The sequence below is a fragment of the Oncorhynchus tshawytscha genome, unplaced genomic scaffold (assembly GCF_018296145.1).
Source record: "Oncorhynchus tshawytscha isolate Ot180627B unplaced genomic scaffold, Otsh_v2.0 Un_contig_8816_pilon_pilon, whole genome shotgun sequence".
Taxonomy (NCBI): domain Eukaryota; kingdom Metazoa; phylum Chordata; class Actinopteri; order Salmoniformes; family Salmonidae; genus Oncorhynchus; species Oncorhynchus tshawytscha.
In genome coordinates, this window is record NW_024609077.1 from 49,586 (window position 1) to 62,655 (window position 13,070).

General features: G+C 35.8%; 1 pseudogene; it reads left to right on the forward strand.

Annotated features, from left to right (window-relative positions):
* Positions 1-13,070, forward strand: part of LOC112242306 — a 73,302-nt pseudogene that overhangs the window by 34,230 nt on the left and 26,002 nt on the right.

Sequence of the window (13,070 nt, forward strand, 5' to 3'; positions counted from 1 at the left end):
TCTCTGTGTGTCTCTGTGTATCTAATCTGATGTGTGTCCCTGTGTGTCTCTGTGTCTCTGTGTGTATCTAATCTGATGTGTGTCTCTGTGTGTATCTAATCTGATGTGTGTCTCTCTGTGTCTCTGTGTATCTAATCTGATGTGTGTCTCTCTCTGTGTGTATTCATGTCTCTTCTCTCTGTCTCTCTCTGTGTGTATTCATGTCTCTTCTCTCTGTCTCTCTCTGTGTGTATTCATGTCTCTTCTCTCTGTCTCTCTCTGTGTGTATTCATGTCTCTTCTCTCTGTCTCTCTCTGTGTGTATTCATGTCCCTTCTCTCTGTCTCTCTCTGTGTGTATTCATGTCTCTTCTCTCTGTGTGTTTCAGAGCCGTTCAGTGCGACGGTGTGGATCATGATGTTTGTGATGCTGTTGTTGGTAACAGCGATGGCTGTGTTCATGTTTGAATACATCAGCCCTCTGGGCTTTAACAGGAACCTGGCACAGGGTAGAGGTAGGTACACACACACACACACACACACACACACACGCACACACACACGCGCACACGCACGCGCGCACACACGCACGCACGCACGCACACACACACACACACACACACACACACACACACACACACACACACACACACACACACACACACACACGCGCGCACGCACGCGCACACACACACACACGCACGCACGCGCACACACACACACACACACACACATATTTTTAAGTCTGAATTTACCTTCTCCTTCCTTCCTTCCTTCCTTCCTTCCTTCCTTCCTTCTTTCCCTCCTTCCCTCCCTCCCTCCCTCCCTCTCTCCCTCCAGACCCCCACGGCCCATCGTTCACTATGGGTAAGGCGGTGTGGCTGCTGTGGGGTCTGGTGTTCAACAACTCGGTCCCGGTTCAGAACCCTAAAGGCACCACCAGTAAGTTCATAGTGTCGGTGTGGGCCTTCTTCGCCGTCATCTTCCTGGCCTCTTACACAGCCAACCTGGCTGCCTTCATGATCCAGGAGGAGTTTGTAGACCAGGTCACGGGACTGTCTGACAACAAGGTAATGTTTTACTGTTTATACTCTCAGCATGTGATCATGTTAAGATTGATAGTTAAAATAACATTGACTTTGTTGCATAAAAATAAAAAAATAAAGTTTTTATTTTTTTATTTACGATGCAGTCCCATTGAGAATTTCGCTGAAGGGAAGAATCGCTTTTGGTGACCTTAAGAACTCGTGTTAGCTCCCTCGAGCTGATGCCACCCCCCCTACACAAAGGGGGCTTTAGCTCAGAGAGCTAACACTATCTTGAGCTACACCGATTCCCTGTGTTGAATACGCTGTCGCTGTCGATATACACGGCCCGGAGTTTAGAGATAGAGATAGAGGCAGGGCCTAGAAATAGGGTTTTTAGTAGATCGTGTGTTCACCTAGATCTTTACATTTACATTCTATGTCTGTATGTTCTGTGCTGCCTTCACGTCCTCACGGAACGATCGGAAATGCACAATTTCCGAGTCGGAACTACAAACGAGGAAACTAGAGTTACAATCTTGTAACCCCATCGGATTCCCCGTCGGAATGTTTCCGAGATTCCGAGATTCCGCAGAGCGCGTGAAGCTAGCATAGAGGCTAGGGAATCACAGCATAGTCACCTACTTTATGTCAGCTTCAGTTCTATTGTCCCATAGACTTAAATAGACAGCTCTAGTGTTCCCGAAGACTGTTTTTAGCATGGGCCCTCTATCTACCTCTGGGGACCTACTGTCCCATAAATATAGATAGATAGCTCTAATGCCCCCAAAGCCTGTTTTTAGCATGGGCCCTCTATCTACCTCTGGGGACCTACTGTCCCATAAATATAGATAGATAGCTCTAATGCCACAAAGCCTGGTTTTAGCATGGGCCCTCTATCTACCTCTATGGACCTACTGTCCCATAAATATAGATAGATAGCTCTAATGCCCCCAAAGCCTGTTTTTAGCATGGGCCCTCTATCTACCTCTGTGGACCTACTGTCCCATAAATATAGATAGATAGCTCTAATGCCCCCAAAGCCTGTTTTTAGCATGGGCCCTCTATCTACCTCTGGGGACCTACTGTCCCATAAATATAGATAGATAGCTCTAATGCCCCCAAAGCCTGTTTTTAGCATGGGCCCTCTATCTACCTCTATGGACCTACTGTCCCATAAATATAGATAGATAGCTCTAATGCCACAAAGCCTGTTTTAAGCATGGGCCAGAGACATTGAGGACATTCACCATTTTTTAAAGTAGCCAACTGGGCGGGACTTCCTGTGGGTTAAGGAAGGGTTGTTCACATAACTCCATCTGGGTCATTAGGACGGATCAGCCAATGAATTACACTGCTCAGTTTAACATTCCCTAACTGCAGGAGCCTGTAAATCACCAGCTTGACTTTAATAAACAGGTTCAGATTATATTAAATCACCAGCTTGACTTTAATAAACAGGTTCAGATTATATTAAATCACCAAGCTTGACTTTAATAAACTGGTTCATTTGGTAGTAAATCACAGAGCTTGACTTTAATAAACAGGTTCATTTGATAGTAAATCACCAAGCTTGACTTTAATAAACAGGTTCATTTGATAGTAAATCACCAAGCTTGACTTTAATAAACTGCTTAAGTTGATAGTAAATCACCAAGCTTGACTTTAATAAACAGGTTCATTTGATAGTAAATCACCAAGCTTGACTTTAATAAACAGGTTCAGATTATATCAAATCACCAAGCTTGACTTTAATAAACAGGGTCAGATTATATTAAATCACCAAGCTTGACTTTAATAAACAGGGTCAGATTATATTAAATCACCAAGCTTGACTTTAATAAACTGGTTCATTTGATAGTAAATCACAGAGCTTGACTTTAATAAACAGGTTCATTTGATAGTAAATCACCAGCTTGACTTTAATAAACAGGGTCAGATTATATTAAATCACCAAGCTTGACTTTAATAAACAGGTTCATTTGATAGTAAATCACCAAGCTTGACTTTAATAAACAGGGTCAGATTATATTAAATCACCAAGCTTGACTTTAATAAACTGGTTCATTTGATAGTAAATCACAGAGCTTGACTTTAATAAACTGGTTCATTTGATAGTAAATCACAGAGCTTGACTTTAATAAACAGGTTCAGATTATATTAAATCACCAAGCTTGACTTTAATTAACAGGTTCATTTGGTAGTAAATCACCAAGCTTGACTTTAATAAACTGGTTCATTTGATAGTAAATCACAAGCTTGACTTTAATAAACAGGTTCATTTGGTAGTAAATCACCAAGCTTGACTTTAATAAACAGGTTCTTTTGGTAGTAAATCACAGAGCTTGACTTTAATAAACTGGTTCATTTGATAGTAAATCACAGAGCTTGACTTTAATAAACAGGTTCAGTTGATAGTAAATCACCAAGCTTGACTTTAATAAACAGGTTCATTTGATAGTAAATCACCAAGCTTGACTTTAATAAACAGGTTCAGATTATATTAAATCACCAAGCTTGACTTTAATAAACAGGGTCAGATTATATCAAATCACCAAGCTTGACTTTAATAAACAGGGTCAGATTATATTAAATCACCAAGCTTGACTTTAATAAACAGGGTCAGATTATATTAAATCACCAAGCTTGACTTTAATAAACAGGTTCATTTGGTAGTAAATCACCAAGCTTGACTTTAATAAACAGGTTCAGATTATATTAAATCACCAAGCTTGACTTTAATAAACAGGTTCAGATTATATTAAATCACCAAGCTTGACTTTAATAAACTGGTTCATTTGATAGTAAATCACAGAGCTTGACTTTAATAAACAGGTTCATTTGATAGTAAATCACCAGCTTGACTTTAATTAACAGGTTCATTTGGCAGGCGCTCAGTTTGTTTACTGAAATAAGAAAAATAAGAAATTAACTACTTTTAAAATGGAGACCAAACTCAGGGGTCTTGTGTCGGCCTTGAGATTGAAAGGTTGGGAGTTCGATCCCGGCCGAGTCATACCAAAGACCAAAGCCAAGGCTTGAGCCAAGGCTACTTGCTTAAATTATGAGAAGGCCCTCAATGATGCTGCCCATGCTGTAAAGAAAGGCCCTCTATCTACCTCTATGGAGGTACTGTCCCATAGACTTTGATAGACAACTCTAGTGCCCCAAAAAACGTGTTTTAGCATGGGCCCTCTATCTACCTCTATGGAGGTACTGTCCCATAGACTTTGATAGACAACTCTAGTGCCCCAAAAAACGTGTTTTAGCATGGGCCCTCTATCTACCTCTATGGATCTGTTGTCCTCATCCTGTCTCCATTAACATCTAATGTCCTGTTTTTGTTTGTGTCCTTAAATCATCTACAGGTACGTATTTATCACGATTTATCAGGCTATTACAGAAGCCTGGAGTTGTTTCCTGGTTGAGAGGGGGGGGAAAACTCCCGGGACGTAATAATAATAATGATTGTTTTACGACCGATGAATGCCACGCCATTGTAACCGTAGTAACGAAGTTCTCGAGGCGTTGTGGACCGTGCTGACCAATAGAAGTGAAAAGGTCCATCTACTGTGCGGCCTGCTCGGGGCCCAGGACACACCTACACTACACTGGGATGTAGAGCTGGACTGCAGGATGGAAACACGGCTGATCCATGGTGCTTAGATCAGAGAGAGAGAGAGAGAGAGAGGGGTTTAGAGGAGTGGGGGACAGAGAGCAGGGACACACACACACCCACACACACACAATACACACACACATAGTTGGCTAAGGAAGTTTAAACTCCCCACAGAACCTTGACAGTATAGCTCCAGTTTATGATCCTCTAGCAGCGGTAGAATCCTATCCACTACACAGCTGATTGGCCAGTGTTACCAGTGTTGATTTGTCAGTGCAACATTTCTGGTGTTTCTCTCTTGGACTCAGTGGAGACAAGAAGGTTGATTCACATTTTCCCCATCAAAGCCAGTTCGTCTGCTTTTAAAAAATTATACTCCTCTAATTTGGGACTGATTTTGACCTGGGACTCTAGCTGGGTGCAGTTAATTATCAAGTAGAAAACCAGCAGTACTCTGTACTTATAATAATATTAATAATAATAATAATGATCAGGTAGAGCAGAAAACCAGCAGTACTCTGTACTTATAATAATATTAATAATAATAATGATCAGGTAGAGCAGAAAACCAGCAGTACTCTGTACTTATAATAATATTAATAATAATAATAATAATGATCAGGTAGAGCAGAAAACCAGCAGTACTCTGTACTTATAATAATATTAATAATAATAATAATGATCAGGTAGAGCAGAAAACCAGCAGTACTCTGTACTTATAATAATATTAATAATAATAATAATGATCAGGTAGAGCAGAAAACCAGCAGTACTCTGTACTTATAATAATATTAATAATAATAATAATAATGATCAGGTAGAGCAGAAAACCAGCAGTACTCTGTACTTATAATAATATTAATAATAATAATAATGATCAGGTAGAGCAGAAAACCAGCAGTACTCTGTACTTATAATAATATTAATAATAATAATAATAATGATCAGGTAGAGCAGAAAACCAGCAGTACTCTGTACTTATAATAATATGAATAATAATAATAATGATCAGGTAGAGCAGAAAACCAGCAGAACTCTGTACTTATAATAATATTAATAATAATAATAATGATCAGGTAGAGCAGAAAATCAGCAGTACTCTGTACTTATAATTATATTACTAATAATAATAATGATCAGGTAGAGCAGAAAACCAGCAGAACTTTGTACTTATAATAATATTAATAAAAATAATAATGATCAGGTAGTGCAGAAAACCAGCAGTACTCTATACTTATAATAATATTAATAATAATAATAATAATAATGATCAGGTAGAGCAGAAAACCAGCAGTACTCTGTACTTATAATAATATTAATAATAATAATAATGATCAGGTAGAGCAGAAAACCAGCAGAACTCTGTACTTATAATAATATTAATAATAATAATAATAATAATGATCAGGTAGAGCAGAAAATCAGCAGTACTCTGTACTTATAATAATATTACTAATAATAATAATGATCAGTTAGAGCAGAAAACCAGCAGAACTTTGTACTTATAATAATATTAATAATAATAATAATGATCAGGTAGAGCAGAAAACCAGCAGTACTCTGTACTTATAATAATATTAATAATAATAATAATGATCAGGTAGAGCAGAAAACCAGCAGTACTCTGTACTTATAATAATATTAATAATAATAATAATGATCAGGTAGAGCAGAAAACCAGCAGTACTCTGTACTTATAATAATATTAATAATAATAATAATAATGATCAGGTAGAGTAGAAAACCAGCAGTACTCTGTACTTATAATAATATTAATAATAATAATAATAATGATCAGGTAGAGCAGAAAACCAGCAGTACTCTGTACTTATAATAATATGAATAATAATAATAATGATCAGGTAGAGCAGAAAACCAGCAGAACTCTGTACTTATAATAATATTAATAATAATAATAATGATCAGGTAGAGCAGAAAATCAGCAGTACTCTGTACTTATAATTATATTACTAATAATAATAATGATCAGGTAGAGCAGAAAACCAGCAGAACTTTGTACTTATAATAATATTAATAAAAATAATAATGATCAGGTAGAGCAGAAAACCAGCAGTACTCTATACTTATAATAATATTAATAATAATAATAATAATAATGATCAGGTAGAGCAGAAAATCAGCAGTACTCTGTACTTATAATAATATTAATAATAATAATAATGATCAGGTAGAGCAGAAAACCAGCAGAACTTTGTACTTATAATAATATTAATAAAAATAATAATGATCAGGTAGAGCAGAAAACCAGCAGTACTCTGTACTTATAATAATATTAATAATAATAATGATCAGGTAGAGCAGAAAACCAGCAGTACTCTGTACTTATAATAATATTAATAATAATAATAATGATCAGGTAGAGCAGAAAACCAGCAGAACTCTGTACTTATAATAATATTAATAATAATAATAATAATAATGATCAGGTAGAGCAGAAAACCGGCAGTACTCTGTACTTATATTAATAATAATAATAATGATCAGGTAGAGCAGAAAACCAGCAGTACTCTGTACTTATAATAATATTAATAATAATAATAATAATGATCAGGTAGAGTAGAAAACCAGCAGTACTCTGTACTTATAATAATATTAATAATAATAATAATGATCAGGTAGAGCAGAAAACCAGCAGTACTCTGTACTTATAATAATATTAATAATAATAATAATGATCAGGTAGAGCAGAAAACCAGCAGTACTCTGTACTTATAATAATATTAATAAAAATAATAATGATCAGGTAGAGCAGAAAACCAGCAGAACTCTGTACTTATAATAATATTAATAATAATAATAATGATCAGGTAGAGCAGAAAATCAGCAGTACTCTGTACTTATAATTATATTACTAATAATAATAATGATCAGGTAGAGCAGAAAACCAGCAGAACTTTGTACTTATAATAATATTAATAAAAATAATAATGATCAGGTAGTGCAGAAAACCAGCAGTACTCTATACTTATAATAATATTAATAATAATAATAATAATAATGATCAGGTAGAGCAGAAAACCAGCAGTACTCTGTACTTATAATAATATTAATAATAATAATAATGATCAGGTAGAGCAGAAAACCAGCAGAACTCTGTACTTATAATAATATTAATAATAATAATAATAATAATGATCAGGTAGAGCAGAAAATCAGCAGTACTCTGTACTTATAATAATATTACTAATAATAATAATGATCAGGTAGAGCAGAAAACCAGCAGAACTTTGTACTTATAATAATATTAATAATAATAATAATGATCAGGTAGAGCAGAAAACCAGCAGTACTCTGTACTTATAATAATATTAATAATAATAATAATGATCAGGTAGAGCAGAAAACCAGCAGAACTCTGTACTTATAATAATATTAATAATAATAATAATAATAATGATCAGGTAGAGCAGAAAACCAGCAGTACTCTGTACTTATAATAATATTAATAATAATAATAATGATCAGGTAGAGCAGAAAACCAGCAGTACTCTGTACTTATAATAATATTAATAATAATAATAATAATGATCAGGTAGAGCAGAAAACCAGCAGTACTCTGTACTTATAATAATATGAATAATAATAATAATGATCAGGTAGAGCAGAAAACCAGCAGAACTCTGTACTTATAATTATATTACTAATAATAATAATGATCAGGTAGAGCAGAAAACCAGCAGAACTTTGTACTTATAATAATATTAATAAAAATAATAATGATCAGGTAGTGCAGAAAACCAGCAGTACTCTATACTTATAATAATATTAATAATAATAATAATAATAATGATCAGGTAGAGCAGAAAACCAGCAGTACTCTGTACTTATAATAATATTAATAATAATAATAATGATCAGGTAGAGCAGAAAACCAGCAGAACTCTGTACTTATAATAATATTAATAATAATAATAATAATAATGATCAGGTAGAGCAGAAAATCAGCAGTACTCTGTACTTATAATAATATTACTAATAATAATAATGATCAGGTAGAGCAGAAAACCAGCAGAACTTTGTACTTATAATAATATTAATAATAATAATAATGATCAGGTAGAGCAGAAAACCAGCAGTACTCTGTACTTATAATAATATTAATAATAATAATAATGATCAGGTAGAGCAGAAAACCAGCAGAACTCTGTACTTATAATAATATTAATAATAATAATAATAATAATGATCAGGTAGAGCAGAAAACCAGCAGTACTCTGTACTTATAATAATATTAATAATAATAATAATGATCAGGTAGAGCAGAAAACCAGCAGTACTCTGTACTTATAATAATATTAATAATAATAATAATAATGATCAGGTAGAGCAGAAAACCAGCAGTACTCTGTACTTATAATAATATGAATAATAATAATAATGATCAGGTAGAGCAGAAAACCAGCAGAACTCTGTACTTATAATTATATTACTAATAATAATAATGATCAGGTAGAGCAGAAAACCAGCAGAACTTTGTACTTATAATAATATTAATAAAAATAATAATGATCGGGTAGAGCAGAAAACAAGCAGTACTCTTTACTTATAATAATATTAATAATAATAATAATAATGATCAGGTAGAGCAGAAAACCAGCAGTACTCTGTACTTATAATAATATTAATAATAATAATAATGATCAGGTAGAGCAGAAAACCAGCAGAACTCTGTACTTATAATAATATTAATAATAATAATAATAATAATAATGATCAGGTAGAGCAGAAAATCAGCAGTACTCTGTACTTATAATAATATTACTAATAATAATAATGATCAGGTAGAGCAGAAAACCAGCAGAACTTTGTACTTATAATAATATTAATAAAAATAATAATGATCAGGTAGAGCAGAAAACCAGCAGTACTCTGTACTTATAATAATATTAATAATAATAATGATCAGGTAGAGCAGAAAACCAGCAGTACTCTGTACTTATAATAATATTAATAATAATAATAATAATGATCAGGTAGAGTAGAAAACCAGCAGTACTCTGTACTTATAATAATATTAATAATAATAATAATGATCAGGTAGAGCAGAAAACCAGCAGTACTCTGTACTTATAATAATATTAATAAAAATAATAATGATCAGGTAGAGCAGAAAACCAGCAGAACTTTGTACTTATACTAATATTAATAATAATAATAATGATCAGGTAGAGCAGAAAACCAGCAGTACTCTGTACTTATAATAATATTAATAATAATAATAATGATCAGGTAGAGCAGAAAACCAGTAGTACTCTGTACTTATAATAATATTAATAATAATAATAATGATCAGGTAGAGCAGAAAGGTAGAGCCACTTTGTTTTATACTGGAGTCGGTATGCAGTCGCCCCCTAAAAAATAAAATAAATTGCCCCGCCCAAGTCAAGCAGTGGCTACCTGCGACAGGACGTAAGGAGCTGCTATCCGTCACCGTGGGAACGACGTGCGATCGGTTCTGATCAGATGTAATTGTATCAGCATTGATTTGATTCTGTGTTGTTTTTTTGTTACCTGTATGTTGATGTAGAATGATGTTTTATTTGAGGTATTTTGTGTTTCCCCCGTATTGACGTGTTACGGTTTTGATTTGTGTCCGTTACTAGGCAGTAAGTATACATAGTTATTAGTAACTGAATGTATTAAGTTTCCTGTATATAGGCTCCACATTGACACTCTACCGTAATACCCTGTATATAGCCCTCACATTGACTCTGTACCGTAACACCCTGTATATAGCTTCCACATTGACTCTGTACCGTAATACCCTGTATATAGCCTCCACATTGACTCTGTACTGTAATACCCTGTATATAGCCTCCACATTGACACTCTACCGTAATACCCTGTATATAGCCTCCACATTGACTCTGTACCGTAACACCCTGTATATAGCCTCCACATTGACTCTGTACTGTAATACCCTGTATATAGCCTCCACATTGACTCTGTACCGTAATACCCTGTATATAGCCTCCACATTGACACTCTACCGTAATACCCTGTATATAGCCTCCACATTGACACTCTACCGTAATACCCTGTATATAGCCTCCACATTGACTCTGTACCGTAATACCCTATATATAGCTTCCACATTGACTCTGTACCGTAACACCCTGTATATAGCCTCCACATTGACTCTGTACTGTAATACCCTGTATATAGCCTCCACATTGACTCTGTACTGTAATACCCTGTATATAGCCTCCACATTGACTCTGTACCGTAATACCCTGTATATACCTTGTATATAGCCTCCACATTGACACTCTACCGTAATACCCTGTATATAGCCTCCACATTGACTCTGTACCGTAACACCCTGTATATAGCCTCCACATTGACTCTGGACCGTAACAACCTGTATATAGCCTCCACTATGACTCTGTACCGTAACCCCTGTATATAGCCTCCACATTGACTCTCTACCGTAATACCCTTTATATAGCCTCCACATTGACTCTGTACCGTAATACCCTGTATATAGCCTCCCATTGACTCTGTACCGTAACACCCTGTATATAGCCTCCACATTGACACTCTACCGTAATACCCTGTATATAGCCTCCACATTGACTCTGTACCGTAACACCCTGTATATAGCCTCCACATTGACTCTGTACCGTAATACCCTGTATATAGGCTCCACATTGACACTCTACCGTAATACCCTGTATATAGCCTCCACATTGACTCTGTACCAGTACCCCCTGTATATAGCCTCCACATTGACTCTGTACCATAATACCCTGTAAATAGCTTCCACAATGACTCTGTACCGTAACACCCTGTATATAGCCTCCAAATTGACTCTGTACCGTAATACCCTGTATATAGCCTCCACATTGACTCTGTACCATAATACCCTGTATATAGCCTCCACATTGACTCTGTACCGTAACAACCTGTATATAGCCTCCACATTGACTCTGTACCGTAATACACTGTATATAGCCTCCACATTGACTCTGTACCGTAATACACTGTATATAGCCTCCACATTGACTCTGTACCGTAATACCCTGTATATAGCCCCTGTATATAGCCTCCACATTGACTCTGTACATTAATACCCTGTATATAGCCTCCACATTGACTCTGTACCGTAATACCCTGTATATAGCCCCTGTATATAGCCTCCACATTGACTCTGTACCATAATACCCTGTATATAGCCTCCACATTGACTCTGTACCATAATACCCTGTATATAGCCTCCACATTGACTCTGTACCGTAATACCCTGTATATAGCCCCGTTATTGTTAGTCTTATTGTGTTACTTATTATAATTACTTTATATTTTAGTGTATTTGGTAAATATATTTTCTGAACTCTTCTGTTCGTTAAGGTAAAGTAAACCATTTTCACGGTGTTGTATTTCATAATAAATAAATAAAGTAAACAAATAAACAAATAGAGAAAGTAGACAAATAAAGTTTGTTTTGATTTCTCTTTCAACGGCCACAGTGTCAATGATAGAAGATCTGTTACATAGATTATTTTTATTTGTTAAGTGACTATTTTAAATTGTCAAAGTCCTACTGACTTTGATAGAATAGAAAAAAGGTTTTACCTAATGTTTTGTCTTAATGTATGTATTTATTCAGTATTTATTTATAATATATTTAGTATTTAAATGATGACCGATATAAAGAACATTGACATATTCGAATGATTAAAACAGGTCGATGTGATTCGCTATGTGTATATCTGACGTCAGTTCCCAAACCCCGCCCCTCCCCTCTCCTTTAGATGGTCTTTGACCCAGAGAAGAAGAACATTTTACTAACCAAGGAGGACGAAAATAAAAAAATCTATTGTGTTCAATACAACTCTGTCTTTATCCTCCCTGTGGGACAATTAGTTACGGAGTAAGATGACAGGAGGAGTAGGAGGAGGACAAAAGAGAGAGAGAGAGAGAGAGGAGAGAGAGAGAGGGAGAGACAGAGAGAGACAGAGAGAGAGAGAGACAGAGAGAGAGAGAGACAGAGAGAGAGAGAGAGACAGAGAGAGAGAGAGACAAAGAGAGAGAGAGAGAGCGAGACAGAGAGAGAGAGAGAGAGAGACAGAGAGAGAGAGAGACAAAGAGAGAGAGAGAGAGCGAGACAGAGAGAGAGAGAGACAAAGAGAGAGAGAGAGAGAGACAGAGAGAGACAAAGAGAGAGACAGAGAGAGAAACAGAGAGAGAGACAGAGAGAGAGACAGAGAGAGAGAGACAGAGAGAGAGAGAGAGAGAGACAGAGAGAGAGAGAGAGAGAGAGACAGGGAGGGAGGAGAGAGAGAGAGAGAGACAGAGAGGGAGGAGTTTCAGACAGAGGGGGGAGGGATATCAGAAGAGGGAGGAGTTTCAGAAAGAGGGGAGGGATATCAGAAGACGGAGGAGTTTCAAAGAGGGGAGGGATATAGGAAGAGGGAGGAGTTTCAGA